General features: G+C 44.9%; 1 long non-coding RNA gene across 1 annotated transcript; it reads right to left on the bottom strand.

Moving 5' to 3' along the window:
• Positions 1-5182: 5182 nt before the first annotated feature.
• On the bottom strand, positions 5183-12605 carry LOC121144318. Its single transcript, XR_005881646.1, has 2 exons — positions 12271-12605; positions 5183-5759 (listed from the first exon to the last, which is right to left on the bottom strand). It is a non-coding gene; the product is annotated as an uncharacterized LOC121144318 (long non-coding RNA).
• Between the last annotated feature and the right edge of the window lie 2576 nt (positions 12606-15181).

The raw sequence follows: 15181 nt of genomic DNA, 5'->3' as shown, positions 1-15181 counted from the left end.
ATGCCAATTCCAGAAGACCCTGACTTGAGAATAAATTAAAATCAGACCAGAATAATGCCAAGAATCAAGTGGGCTTGAATCTGGAACCACCAGTTGCTGTGGCCTTAGTACTATGGTGGAAAGTCACAACATCCCCAGCCCTGAGCAAAAACAAGGCACAGACCCTGCTTCCTATCCTCTCTGGATTCTGAGCCTGCAGCAGTGGCAGAGGGATGGGTTGGAGAATGATAGCTCTTGAGATGGCTCCCACCAGGTAAACACATCCCTGACAACCTTTCTGCCCTGTGTACACCACGGACACAGAGCTTCATCCGTGATGGAGCAAGTCACAGTGAAGACCACAAGTGAAAGCAACCACAGATTAAATTAGAGAAACAAAAGCCTTGCCTCCCCTGGCAGAGCTCAGCTAAGGACAGCAGAGCCTGTTCTATTTTGGCACACACTGTTGAGCTCCCCATGCAGAAATTTAATAGGAAGACAGCTCAGTGGAAAGGCTGGGGGTGAGATGGGATTGCTCCAAGCACGGTGAACTGGAACAATTGATAAAGACTTGCAGTAGCGTTGCTTTGCTTTGAACTACCCTCCTCCCACTGAAGACACGGATAGCCCTTTGAGGACCGAAGAGCTCTATTGTACAAAGAACTCTAGAGCAAACCATCTCTGCAAGCAGGCATGCTGAAAGTGACAACTGAGACCTAAGGGGGAGTTTAACAATATGTTTGTGACAGATAGTTTGAATATTCAGGAGAGGAAAGATAACATTTCTCAACCGCTTCTTTAATTACAGCCTTGGAAAGAGGAGGCTGTCAGTTCCACCTTCATTCAGGAAGCTGTCTGTGATGTCTCCATTCATTATGACTGTCTATGTACTCCAGGGAGGTTCTCAATTGCCCCAAGCCACTACTGTCTTGCAGTGGGTCTCAGAGAGGGGCAGAGGCCCATTCCACACCAGGGGTCAGTGGTCAGTACAGTTCTGCAAAAGGTCAAGGGTCATGTGTTCAATCTCACAAAGCTCTGCCTTTGAGGAGGCATCCATCAAAGCCAATGCCTTGGCCATTCCACAGTCCTGCCCAAGAAACACCAATATCCACCATGCTCTGCATGAACTTGACCTATCTGGTTCACTGATGTCTTTGTTCATAAACGAGTACAACTAGGAAATATTTGAAGGCGTATTTTTCTAAAAGACAATACATAGGAATCCCCAAGATGGATGAAACCCCTTCAACTTTGGGTTACACCTCACGACTCACTTCTAAAGAATAAAGTTATAGAAATGTAAAGCAGTAACTCTGCTCTGTAGTTGCCCAACCGCCATCATCAAACCCCAAGGGCTAAGATCACCTTCAGCTGTTTTCCCATGGGCACAGCAGCTGAACGTGAATCTACTGCTGTTTCAGCCAGTAATTGTGGCTCTACAAGTACTGGCTCACTTCTCAGACAGTGGTCCACTGGGACTTTCACATCCCTGCCACCACCACCAAATGTAGTTTTTAACTAAATTGCTATCATTCTATTTACCAATAAGACTCAGGAGTCAGAGGCTGGGGTGAAAACCTGCTAGCTCAGAGAGGTTGAGGAGCAACCAGCTGACTTTCTTCTTCACTGGAGTCTGAGAAAGAGAGCACCTCCTCCAAAGCTCCAAACCAAAAAGGACCACCACACTCAAAGACCCTCCCTTCTACTTCCTGTGCATGTCTCTGTTTTCTGGACTCCTGACTCTTTGTTATTACTTTCTGTCAGTTAGTTGCTGGCTCCACCTCCTGACTCAAGGCTGATTTTATTTAAATAATATAAACTTGCAAACTCAGGTTTCACAGTGTGATCGTATATACCCAGTGAGCCCTCTGCAGCAGCATCACACTAAGAATGGTTGCCATTGAATACACACTGAGGGAAGACATCAGAGAGAACATGCTAAAGATTACTAAAGGCTCAAGAAGCAATCCTCAAAACTGCCAAGATGAGGAAAAATGAAGAGGAACAAGTGAGGAGTTGTCACAGACAAGCAAAACTGAGGAAACCAATGGAATAGTGGGTGGCATCCTGACTAGGACACTGGATCAGAACTAAAAACCAAGAAGCTAAGCCTTCAGTTATGAGATATAAAAAAGTGATACATATCAAATTCAGATTCAAAACTATGAAAGATAAATAAAGCTAAGATTTTAATTTAAGTAAATGGAATTGATAAAACTACACTGAAGGGAAAAAGGGAGAGAGCCCTACAGAAATAAAATCAAAGATTAAAAAAAGAGATACCATCACCAGTACTCAGTGCAGTCCCTATCAAAATATTGGTGTCTTTCTTGGCAGAAATAGGAAATACTCCCTAAATTTTGGGATCATGGAAAAACTGAAAGAGTCAAAAATTGCTGAGCAGAAAAACCAAACAAAAACAAAAACCTGGAATTATTGTAGTGTCTGACTTCAAAAACATACAAAGCTAGAGTGACAAAAACAATGTGGTATTGGCATAAAAAAAACACAGAGGTCAAGAAAACATTTTTTAACCCAGGAATAAATTTGTTTGCAGTCAATTGTTTGTCAAAAAGTGCATATATATATATATATATATATATATGTATATACACATATATTTCTTCTCATATATATATATACTTGGTGAAGAAAGGGCAGACTCATCAACAAAGAATCCTAGAATCTGGATATTCATGGAAGAAGGAATAAAACTAGACCCTAATACCTCAGTGTCTTAGTAAGTGTTCTGTTGCTGTGAAGAGACACCAGGACCAAGGTAACTTTTGAAAGTAGTTGTGGACTTGCTTATAGTTCAGAGGGTTAGTCCATGCTCATCATGGACTATGGTAGCAAGCCGGCAGGAACAGTGCTAGAGCAGGAGCTGAGAGCTTACATCCTGATTCTAGAGCAGGAGCTAAGAGCTTACATCCTGATTCTAGAGCAGGAGCTGAGGGCTTACATCCTGATGCTGGAGCAGGAGCTGAGGGCTTACATCCTGATTCTAGAGCAGGAACTGAGGGCTTACATCCTGATTCTAGAGCAGGAGCTGAGGGCTTACATCCTGATTCTAGAGCAGGAGCTGAGGGCTTACATCCTGATTCTAGAGAAGGAACTGAGGGCTTACATCCTGATTCTAGAGAAGGAACTGAGGGCTTACATCCTGATTCTAGAGAAGGAACTGAGGTCTTACATCCTGATTCTAGAGCAGGAGCTGAGAGCTTACATCCTGATTCTAGAGCAGGAGCTGAGGGCTTACATCCTGATTCTAGAGCAGGAGCTGAGGGCTTACATCCTGATGCACAGGCAGGAGGCAGAGGGAGATTGACTGCATCTGGTGTAGACTTATGAGGCTCCATGCGCACCTCCCAGTGACACATATCCTCCCACAAGATCCAATTCCTGTTCCTTCCCAAACAGTCCCCTAACTGGGAACCAACCACTGAAACATATCAGCCCATGGACCCATTGTCATTCAAACCACTACACTCAGCATCTAAAAAATGTCAAATCAAAGTGGGTCAGATATGCAAATGTAAGTGCTGGAACTATGGAGCAGTGAAAACCAGGAGGGATGCTCCAGGACATTGGTCTGGGAAAGAATTCTTTGGATGTGAATCCAAAACACAAGCTTCAGAAGTATAAATTGGCAAGCAGAATTACATCAAACGATAAAGTACCAGAACAATAAATGAACGGCCAACAGAGAGAAAAGAGTGGGAGGAAATAATTGCAGACTGTTTGTCTGGTAATGGGTTAGTCTCTGGGTGTAGTAGGAACCCAATCAAGGGCATGAAAACTAAATGATCTGGTTTTAAAATGAGAGAATGATGTGAAAATACATTTCTCAAAGGAGGACATACAGATGGCCAGCAGGAATATGAAAATGAAAATGTTCAATATTCTCGCTATCAGTGAGATGAAAATCTAAACCACAAAGGGAGTTGCTTCGCTTTGGTTGGAATGGATGGTATTACAAAGACAAAAGAAAAAAGGCAAATACTAGCAAAGACACAGAAAAGAGAGCTCCATATAATGGTGGTGGGAAAGTAGCATGCTATGGACAATAAAAACTGGAGCTGTGAACAGTGAGATGGTTCAGTAGGTAAAGACACTTGCCAACAAGCCTGACTACCTGAGTTCTACACCAGGGAGGCACAAGGTGAAAGGAGAGAACAGACTCCCACATTCTGTCCTCTGACCTACACATGTGTGTCATAGCACTCTCTCTCTCTCTCTCTCTCTCTCTCTCTCTCTCTCTCTCTCTCTCTCTCGCTCTCGCTCTCTCTCGCTCTCTCTCTCACTCACACACACACACACACACACACGTAATATTATAGTGGTTTGTTGATTTTAGAACTACCATGTAAACCAGTAATTCAAACAACTGGAGTACAACCAAAAGAAATTAGCTTCATCTGTCAGGGACACACCTGCTTGTCATGCTCACTGCAGCACTGTTCTAACCATAATAACACATGGAAACAACTTAAATGACTATTAGCAGAGGAACAGATGTAACAAATGTGGTGGGTAGACACCATGGAACATGATTTGGCCAACAGAAGAGAGGAATCCTGTCATTTGCAGGATTATGGGTGGTCCTGGAGGACAGAAAGACAAACCACACCCTCCCACTAACTTATATGTGGAAGGAAGTTCAAGAGGCTGGATGACATAAAGGCTGGATGCACAGGAGACGGTGATAAGATAGGTTCAATTGGCTCCAATCAATGGCTTCCAGTGTCTACAGCACAGCCTAGTCACCATGGCTAACAGCAATTAACCATTGTGGAGAGGAAGGACTGCCAGTGGCCCTTACCCAAAGGACGCATGCATCAGTCACCTGGTCTCATTCATGTGACACTTACTTTATGAATATTTTCCACTTATTATTCGCATTACAGTTTTAGATCTATATTTTTAAGTTGTTCGTTTTCTCTTCCCTGAAGAGAGAACTGACTATATGACCCTAGTCATGACGGGTGGTATCCAGTAGGATCCTTCTTCCTGGGGTTAATATTGCTCTGACCACACCTAGTGCACTGGTGCCTTGTCACTATAGGGATGCCATCTGACAAGAAGATCACAGTCTTCATCTACAGTCACAACAGTGGACCACATGGGTTTCCCAAGCTTTGGGTCCCATCCTGGTTTCACTGTGTATATGTGGGCATAGTAAAGAAGTCCACAAATGCCTGAATAAAAGAATATCAAGTATTTATTTGAGAAACACTCAGCCAATGAAGGAAGACAGACACTGAGGTCTTCTGCTCTGGAGAAGCAGAGTGTTGCACTCTGATTTGTAACCACCACACGTGGTGGTCCCGGGCCCCAAGTAGCACCTGAGACTCCGCCCCAAAGGGACAGGTATATCAAAGGCTATTGGCTGAATGAGTTCCCACACCATGTAACAAGTATAGAGTCAGGAAAATGAAGAGTTACAACTTATTAGATAAAACAAAATCAGGCATGGAACATAATGGAGAGGGAGTGGGGAGGGACTGAATTTTTTTCCAAGCAGAGTCGCCTCCTACTTGAATTGTGAGCTAGCGTCCACCCACGTGTGCGGCACCACATACTTCCGGTGTGATGCCACCAACACCCACATGCGGTGAACCGCAACCAGTTGTTCTACCGCTGGCATCGAGCTCTGGGGAGCAGAATGGAAACTGCCATTCCAGAAGTAACCTGTGCTGGTGGCCATGTGGACAGTCACGCAGTGTCTCCTTCACAAGATGGAAATGATGTTTCGAGATTTGAGGACCCTCCTCAGGGAGCTGTGGAATGTTAGCAAGAACAGCACTGAGCAGACCCAGAACTCATTTTCTAGAAACTCTGAAAGCCTTCCACCAGCACGCGCCTCCCTCTGCTGGAGCTGCCAGGCTTAAGTTTCTCACTATTTTTATTTTTTTGGAGAAATGATCATTCTTATAAATAGCCTTTTAAATGTCAAACTAACTGTTTGAATAATTTATCTCTACTTCTTATCCTGTATAACTTGCTTAATTTTCTTGGGCATGTCTAAAAGGTTAAGGGGGAAAGTGTTTTACAAATAAGCATCAAAAATAAACAACCAGGATCTCTCTCTCTCTCTCTCTCTCTCTCTCTCTCTCTCTCTCTCTCTCTCTCTCTCTCTCTCTCTCTCTCTCTCTCTCTCTCTCTCTCTCTCCTCTCTCTCTTGCTCGCTCTCTCACTCTCACTCTCCCTCTCTCTCTGAGTATGTGTCTCTCTTTTTAAACATAGGTTCTGGGGAATGAACTCCAAGTCATGCATGTCCTTCACTGATGGAGCTACATGCCCAGCTCTGGGATACATTTCTTAAACACCAGCTTTCTCTCTGACTCATGGTGTTGGGTCCCACATGGCTGGAAGGTGGTCTTCTTTTTGATGTCCTATTTGCATTTGGCTCTGACTGTTCATCAGTCACCTACAGTTGAGCTTAAGATAGTTTAAACCAATAATCTTCCAACCAGAGCACTTCTTCCACAGCTACAGTAATACCCCAACTTTCCTTCATCAGAGAAAGGGGCCACTTCTGAGAACTCCCACCCCAACCCTGGGCATACTGAACACTTGTCAGCTTGGCTGTCTCTGTCCTCCTTGGTCAGGGTCAGTTACAATTTGGCTGGTAGGCATTTAAAAACAAGAAGCATGTTATCATTCCCTTAACTGAAGTTCTCACAACATATACAGAACAAAGGCAAGATGCATCTGGGAGTCTGCCAGAAACATATGTTCTAGTCCTTCCTCCAGACATGCTGAATCAGGATCTCAGGATAAGAACTCTAGTTCTCCAGTGTGGCAGTGTATTATTTTAAGATCTGGAGACAGGGAACTAAGAATGTATCAGTTGATAGCATTCTTACGTAGCATGCACACAGCCCTCAGTTCAACCCCCAACACTATAGAAGACAAGTGTGGTGGTGCCTGTAATGGTAGAGGCAGTAATATTAGAAACTCAATGTTGTTCATCCTCAGCTACAACAAGAGTCCTGACCTGCACGAGATCCTGTCTCCTAAAAGAGTACTGACTTCATGACCCCCAGAGATGACAAGTGCATGGACACTGACTTTTTCAAGAGCCCTTAGTGACCGACAGGTAACAAAATTGAAAAACCTCTGGACTGGAACATAGAAGCTCTAAACTTAGATGTCTCCCCAGTGCAGTGCCCTTTGGCATTGGTGCTCCAGCCCACTGCACCTAAAAGTCCATTTCTCCCTAGCAGCCAGTATAAAGCAAGATTCACTGCTTTGAACACCGTATACTAATACAGAGGATTCCAAATGTTGTCATTCACCGTTTTTTTCCCTTCTAGTATCACTTCTAGAATAAGTCTGGGAATGGGGCTAGCCATGCCCCCCCCCCGTTGACTCCTGAGCACTCTCTATAATGAGTCATTGGATTCTCTACCTGCCTTTGAACCTTGAGTTGCAGAGAGCAGGAGATCCCTGCAGGAGGTAGCAATGGAGATCTCACCCTCCTGGGCAAGCCCTTTCTCCCTTGACACTACTGCTTCTGTGCTTTAGAAAGGAATGATTCCTCTATACTCCTTCTATGCTCACTGCTTATATTCAGAGATGGCCCTATGGCAATTTTATGAAAACTCTTAAATATCCAAAGTTGCATTTAGCATAGCCAATTTCACTGCAATTAACATGCCCTAGTGGATGTAAATGACCTAGAGAACATAAGGCCCAGCTTAAAATCCTACAGTAAGCATGCAAATTTTTTCCAGGAGAGCTCAGATCTCATTACCTCTGGGAAGCCCTTCCCTTCTTTGTATTACATAAAATAAGCAGGTTTTCTACCCAGTGGCCTCCTACCTCTGTGGGCCTCTCCTCTCTTTCAATTAGCAATCTGCTAAATGGATTCATTGGTCATTTTCTTTGCTTTCATTTCATCAAAATCTCTTTGTTCTATTTGAGACAGGGTCTCAATTATTGCAGGATGGCCTTGAGTTCACTACATAGCTCTGGATGGCCTTGAGTTGCTAATTGTTCTGTCTCCAACTTCCAAGTACCAAGAGTGTAGGCATACACCATATACCACAGCATATGCTTGATAAGGAACTATGGCTTGAACCCCGGACTTTGTGCATGCTGGGCAAGCACTCTACTAGCAGAACCACACCCCTGCCCTTTCCATTGGATTTTATTCCTCTGTGGTGAGGGAGGGCAGATCTTCAGAGCTAACTTTGGTCCCATTGGCTGGCAGGTTTCTCAAGTAAACAAGGCCATTGCCCCTACCCCAGAACCTGAGTACTTTTCTATTTTGAGAAGATTTCTCTGATCAGGCTTTTCTTTAGAATCAAATGGGTGTATTGCACACGAAGGGAAGAAAGGTGCACAAGACCCTAAGTGCTGAACCTTCACCAGGGCATCCATGTACTTCTCTGACTCACACCAGGACCCAGTCACCCACCTGCAGGACATGGATTATGCCTGGCATTGGGTATGGAGGAAAATCATTTCCCAGGGCAACCACAACAAACTCCACAACCATATCAAGTAAGGCAATGGAAAGTTATTGTCTCAAGTTCAAGAGCTCAGTGACCCTAAGCCAAGATATCAACAGGACTGGGAGGACAGCAATAGAACTGGGAGGCGTCAACACCACTGGCAGGACATCAAGAGAGCTTCGAGACTGTCAACAGGACTGGGAGGACAGCAACAGGATTGTGCTCTTTCTGCAACTTCTAGGAGTTCTTTCCCACCTCTTCCAGTTCCGGGTGATACCAAGCATCCCGTGACTTCTTGCTCTGTTATTCTAGTTCCTACCTATTTTCACATGGTCCCTTCTTTTGTACCTTTGCGTCGTCATCATCCGTCTTCTAGGAAGACATTGCCTTTGGACTTAGGGTTCCTTTGAATCAGTTCACTCAATGCCATCACTTCTACAAAGTCTGTTTCAGAATAAGGCTTCCCCTCTGAGGTTCTAAGCTATGAATTTGGGGTGGTGGTGTTAGAGCAGATAGCTAGGCAAACATTAGCAGAGGCAAGAAGGTGTTATAAGGGACCTACCCTTTTGCAGCTAGGCACATCTAGGGAGGAGTAGTTAAACATGAGGTAACCAAGGAAACCACTGCATCTGGGAAGCTGCATCTTCTGATAGTTAAAAATGGCCCTTTGTGGCTCAACATTTTTAAGGATGGAGTTGGGTTCTTCTCCCATATAGAAATTAAGGAGTGAAGGCTTGTTCCATCAACTGTATATAGCCACTAATGAATATCCTGTTAGGTAAGGTAAGTGAGAAAAAACAGAGGCGGTACCCAAGGAGAAGAAACCATTAAAAATGGTGAAAGCAATGGAATTTATAGTACTGGGAATTGAACCTAAAGCCTCAATAGGCTAGGCAAGTGTTCCACCACCCAGCTACATTCCCAGCTTTCTTCTTATGTTTTTTTATATTGATACTGGATTCCATTAAATTATCCACTTCATTTGGAAACCATGATTACCTTGCAAGCTATGTTCCTCTTGCCTCGGCCTCCTGGGTTGCTTGGATAGTAATTTTGTACCACCAGGTCCAATTAAAAAACCCACACCACAGAACCGTTTGGGCAGTCCACTCCAGTCTCTCTGGGAGGCTCCCTTGCTCTGCTTTGCTAACTAAACAGTCTGTCTCTTGTCTGGGTATCTCCTATAAGAAGACAAGAACTGAGGACAGCAACAAGAAGACACTGTCCAATATAAATTATACCATTAACTGATAAGATACCTCCACAGAAACATTAAATGAAGTACCAATTCTTCATTGAACAGGTGGGTTCCAGAGCCCAGCTAAGTTGGCTGGTAAAGATAGCCTTCCTAGTAGCACATCTGTGTTATGGGATAGTGGTATTTATTCCATCCCAGAATCCCCATCTTTCACATTCATCGTAATGTGTTTCTTCCCAAACAGTTGGCCACAAGAAGACATGCACCCCAACCAATTCCTAAGACAGAAGTGTGGGTAGTCATAATTGTAAGATGATGAATTGCCTTACATAATAATTTTCCTAAATGAAGCTGGAGATGGAGGCTGACTCTACCCAAAAAAGTCAAAGACATACTGAAGCACAAGTCAAATTCTTCTGAAGACTCCCTTGTGATGTAGGCTGGAGATGTAGACCCAGCAGGATAAGGACAGACTATGTTTATGTCCCTCTGGCCTAGACATCATGGATGTCCTCTTGTATCTCACCTATGGAAGGCTCCTAGGGGTAAAACAGCAGCAGAGTCCCTTGCCAGTCCCCTTTTGCTGCAGAATAGTGAGCAGAGAGAATCATTGTTCTAGCCCTCCATTCAGGAGTGTTTTTAAAGTATTAAAACATCCCCTTCTGCCACAAAGAGCCTTGAGAGCTAACCCAGACCAGCAGTGTCATCCATTTCAGGAGAGCTTTAAGCTTTTCATACCTGTTTTATCCCACACTCAAATGAGGCAGCCCACTCATTTCCCATCCTGTGCTTGAATGCCCAGGCTACAAGCTGTGTTTGGAAGGTCCTGAAGATGTAGACCAGAGAATCAGAATCAGAACTGCTGGTTCCAACTTCCACTCTCCAACAGGACCTATGCCCTGAAGCAGAACAAGCTTCTAGCTTTCTGAATGAAGCTCTCCCACCCAGAGATCCCTTGGAAACAGAGTTCACATTCCTGGGACTGTCCACAGTCAGGAGAAGTTGATCCTCTCTTTCCCTGCACTTTCCTGGTGGGAGAAGCAGTCCTCAAGTACACACATGTGACTCTGGCAAAATTATCCATCAAGACTACTTATCATGATCTTGACATACATGGCCAACCGCGCTTGTTGGGGCTGCAGGCTAAGAAAGGCTTCATGAGGTGAGGGGACTGAGAATACAGGCTACAAAGGACAGTAAATCTCACTCTAAACTTCAGTGGAGGGGTGCTGTCAAAGACTAAGGAGGATTCTCCAGGTAAACAAGTCTTTTATAGATTTAGCAGTGTTTTAGTAGGTTAGCAAGTGCCTTTCTTTAGCAATTAAACAGACTTCTATAAAAGCACAAACAACATTCTTTGGCCTTGATGTGGTGCTAATGCCCCCTCTGGAAAGGAGAGAATTTAAAAGCCTTCTAGTCAGACCTGTGCTAAGGAATGGGAGTCTTAGCAGAGGATTGTGGGTCAATAGGAAGGGGTCAAAGACTCTGTCATATCCCCCTATACCTTCTCAGAAGAGGAGATTGGCATAACTGCAGGACAAGCCCCTTCTTAATACCACACAGGAAGAAGAAACCACAAAGCAAAGCTGGTCAGGACAGAGGGGCATTCTCCAAAGCTGGGGTGCTAATCGGGAAACCTGATGGTCCTCAGAGGGGTATAGGAAGAAGCTATGGGAAGATACTGTAGGCAGAGAGACAGCGAGGCAGGCTGTGTCGTTATGAAGGAGGCATCATGTCCACAAACAAAGTGCCCAGGCACCCTGGGATCTGGGAGACAGCATGGCCAGGCTCTGATTTTGACAAATGGGAGTAGTTAGATTGTCTATGGCTTCCTTCCCCCATTCCCACTTTATAGGAAAATTAAACAGAGAAAACAGACACAGAGGACATTTATCCGGCCCCTATCACAATATCATAACGCTTTCAGAGGCAAGAAGACAAGTGCTGGATGAAAAACCAAGCCTAGGAAAGCCTGGTCAGCTTACACCTGGCCCCATCCACACCTATCCTCTGTAAGTGAGGTCCCCTTCCCACTACCACCTCTGGAGCTGTGGGCCTGATTTTGATAACAAACAAGTTGATACACCATATAAAGAACTTTCCTGATGTCACCAAACCCGAGTCCAGAAATTCATCTCACAAAAGAAAATGGCCTCTTACCACCTGCTTGAGGCAAGTGCCTCTTCCCAGTCCTTTGACACAGGGGCTGGTATCCCTGCAGCACACTTACCCTGATGGATGCTCTGCCTGGATGTTGTAGCCAGAAAGAGAGGCTGTATTCATTCAGGGGACAAAGAATGGAGGAGGAGCAGAAAGGAAAGCTATCTGATACAAGACTCAGGTAATTCACACCCAGGGCTTGTAGCTGAGAGGTCACAGATATTGTATAGGAATATTAAAGGGGACACGTGGGCTAAAGAATGGAAGGAATATTTGTGTGGTTTCTGGGAACAGGTGAAGATCTCCCCAGAACTCAAGTGCCACCTCTTTTCACTCCCTTCATGGTGCGCTGTTTCTAGTCATTCAGTTGGCAAGTATCTTTGAAGGGGAGAGAGAGACTCAGTGAATCTAAGTCAAGTCAGCCTGTGAGATAACTGAGAAAAATGTTTCTCAAATGACCAATGCCTTTACCTTGAACTGAGTCAGTCCAGAAAGGGGGAGAGACAACATGAAGGCAGAGAAGCCAAGCCTTTTCCTCTCATTCCTGTCAGCCATCAGATACTGGGGGCCCAAAGGGGTCAGTGTTTTCAGAAATGGCCTTCCAAACTCTGAAGAGTAACCTAGGCAACCATGCCATCACAATGCACATGGCAGACGTGTCATCCACAGCAAAGCTGGCAGGAGACTAATAATGTGTTGCTAGCTGCATGACCTTCAAAACTTGAGATTTTTCTATGTCAACCAAGAGCAAGTGAAACTGAGGGCTTATTTGGCCTTGGTGACACCAAGGGACTTGTCATAAAGAGACTGTGGTTCTGCTCTGATAGCTAATATCTGGGGCTGGCCAAGGACATGGCATGGAATGAGGGTTGTCTTCTGTAGTACCCAAGGCCTGCAATGAACATAGTCAGAGAAACCACAAACACAAAATGCTCATCAGTGCCACGGTGGTGGGGATGTCATGAGAGGGAAGAAGGAAGACATGGTCCTTCTCTTCCAAATCCTGGAGCCAGAGACATCATGTGAAAATTCTCTAGACAGAAGAAGCCAGAATTTACTGATCTATTGATGACCCCATGATTAATACCACTCCACAAAATCTGAAAAACAAGATCCCTGACTTCAGCAAGGGTCAATGTCCTGGGATTGTGGGACCCAATGGTTGCCATACAGAAGCTAGGATGGCATTTCATATCTACCTTTGTCTTGTTCATACTCACATGAGCCTTACGCTCTTCCTGTAACCCTGAATGCCTGGTGATGGCATTTTTGCCTCTGAAGAGTCATGTGAGCATGTCTGGAGACACTTTCCTTATCTGCGAGTGTGTGACTGCTGGCATCTCGATGTTAGAAGGCAGGGATCTCATGAACACCCTGTGATGCACAGACCAGCCCCATTGTGCTCTGCCCCAATGTCCAATATAGAAGACAGACACTTGGCTGTAAGCCCCAAAGGTTCAGGTTCTAGATTTTCAAAATGTTTTCAAATTCCAGATTCATTCATCCAAGCTAATCGTGACTAGCCCCCATATTTAAATAATTACATCTTGGAGGCCAAAGTAGGACATCTTGAGACAAAATGCACAAGAGAGACTAAAAAGAGAGGAAATATGAAATCATTCATTTTCTAGCCAGCATTCAGTAAGTTTGGACAAACTTATCACATCATGGTGTGAATAAAAGATTAGGTCCCAAATAAGACCAGTATGATGTTTGCCTGTGACCTATCACCTTGGCATATTCCCTGATGTCCCCATATTAACAAGCGTGGCAGGAGCCCAGGCAGTACCGCCTGTAAACACAATGTCAACTGAAGGAGAGGCATGTAATTACAGCAGGCAGGAGATGGAGCTCACCAAATTGCATGTTTTCCAGCTTCCCAGTTCACAGTTTAATAATACCGCCTGTAATTACACACCACTACAGCATGTGATGTCAGAGGCACACTCAATACATGCTTTGGGGATCTGCAGTGGTCCCGCGGTGCATCCAAGGCTTCCCCTGTGCTCAGGGTGTTCTAGCCTCCCTGTAGATCTAATTAGCCAGAAGAGCAAAGGAAGCAATAAAACAGCTGCACCTCCAAGCAAACAGTGTGTCTCCACCGACAAGGGAAACGTGCTATGAGCCTATGGAGACCCTTCAGCAGAACATCCCTAGCTGGTACGGCATACACAGGTGGGTGCTAGACCTCCCACCCAGATACACCCACCATGACATCAGATGTCCCACTGTGGTGATACTTGTGTCCTTGTGTTTAGGTATCCTGGGCCAATGTCCCACAGCCCAGAGTGGAAATGACATTGCTTACTGCCCTGAAATCCAAATGTCTGAGTTAGAGGTGATGATTCCCTGAAGACTCTGTGGAGGGACCTGCTCTGAGCCCCTTTCTATGGTTTGCGGATGGCCATTCTCTTACTGTTGACCAAGTGCCTGACAGAAATAATTTGTGTGACGAGAGTTACTTTTGAGTGACTGATAGTCAGTCTATGGTCACTTGGCTATTTCTGCTTCTGTTGTGCAGCAGAAAATCATGGAAGCTGAAGTGTGGTTCTGAGGAGCTTCATGGTAGACAGGAAGCAAAAGCTAGAGGTATAGGCAGAGGGCATGGTAAGCCGTAGCCTCCGGGAGCACGTTCCTAGATGCTGCCTACAACTAGGCCCCACCCCCTACCTTTCACTTTCACTAATGCCATCATACTGAACTCATCAACACATCAAGCCATCCACAGGGTCAGAGCTTTCAGGATCTGAACAACACTAAAGATGCCCTCACTGACACACCAAAGATGTGGCTCGGTGTTTTGCTCCCTCTCCATCTCTCATGGCTTTATTATTTGTGGTAAGGTCTCACTCTGTTGCTCATACTGGCCTGGCACTCACTGGGCAGTTCAAGGTGGCCTTGAAACTTCTGCAGTCCTCCTGCCTCAGCCTCCTGAATATTGGGATCTCAAGTGTAAGCTGCCATACCTGGCTTTCAGGTCCTTGCTAGTTCAATCAAGTTAACAGTTAAGATCACTCATCTTCTCTCTGTGTCTTTTTGCATGTATGTGTGTGTCTCTGTGTCCAATAGCCCCTATTACAAGGACACAGATCCTATTGTATCAGAGATGGCCCTGCACCAGTGACCTCAGTATAACTGGATTACCTTTGCAAAGACTACTTCCAAATAAAACCACTCTGAGTCAGATTTACATTCTTTTTTGGGGGGAAGGGGTTCAAGACAGGGTTTCTCTGTGGCTTTGGAGGCTGTCCTGGAACTAGGTCTTGTAAACCAGGCTGGTATTGAACTCACAGAGATCCACCTGCCTCTGCCTCCTGAGTGCTGGGATTAAAGGCATGCACCACCACCTCGTGACCAGATTTACATTCTTCAGAGGGAACAT

The sequence above is a fragment of the Mesocricetus auratus genome, unplaced genomic scaffold, assembly GCF_017639785.1.
Source record: "Mesocricetus auratus isolate SY011 unplaced genomic scaffold, BCM_Maur_2.0 Super-Scaffold_100015, whole genome shotgun sequence".
In the NCBI taxonomy this organism is placed as follows: Eukaryota; Metazoa; Chordata; class Mammalia; order Rodentia; family Cricetidae; genus Mesocricetus; species Mesocricetus auratus.
Note: the sequence above shows the minus strand (reverse complement) of the source record. Positions and strands in the feature narration are given on the sequence as shown.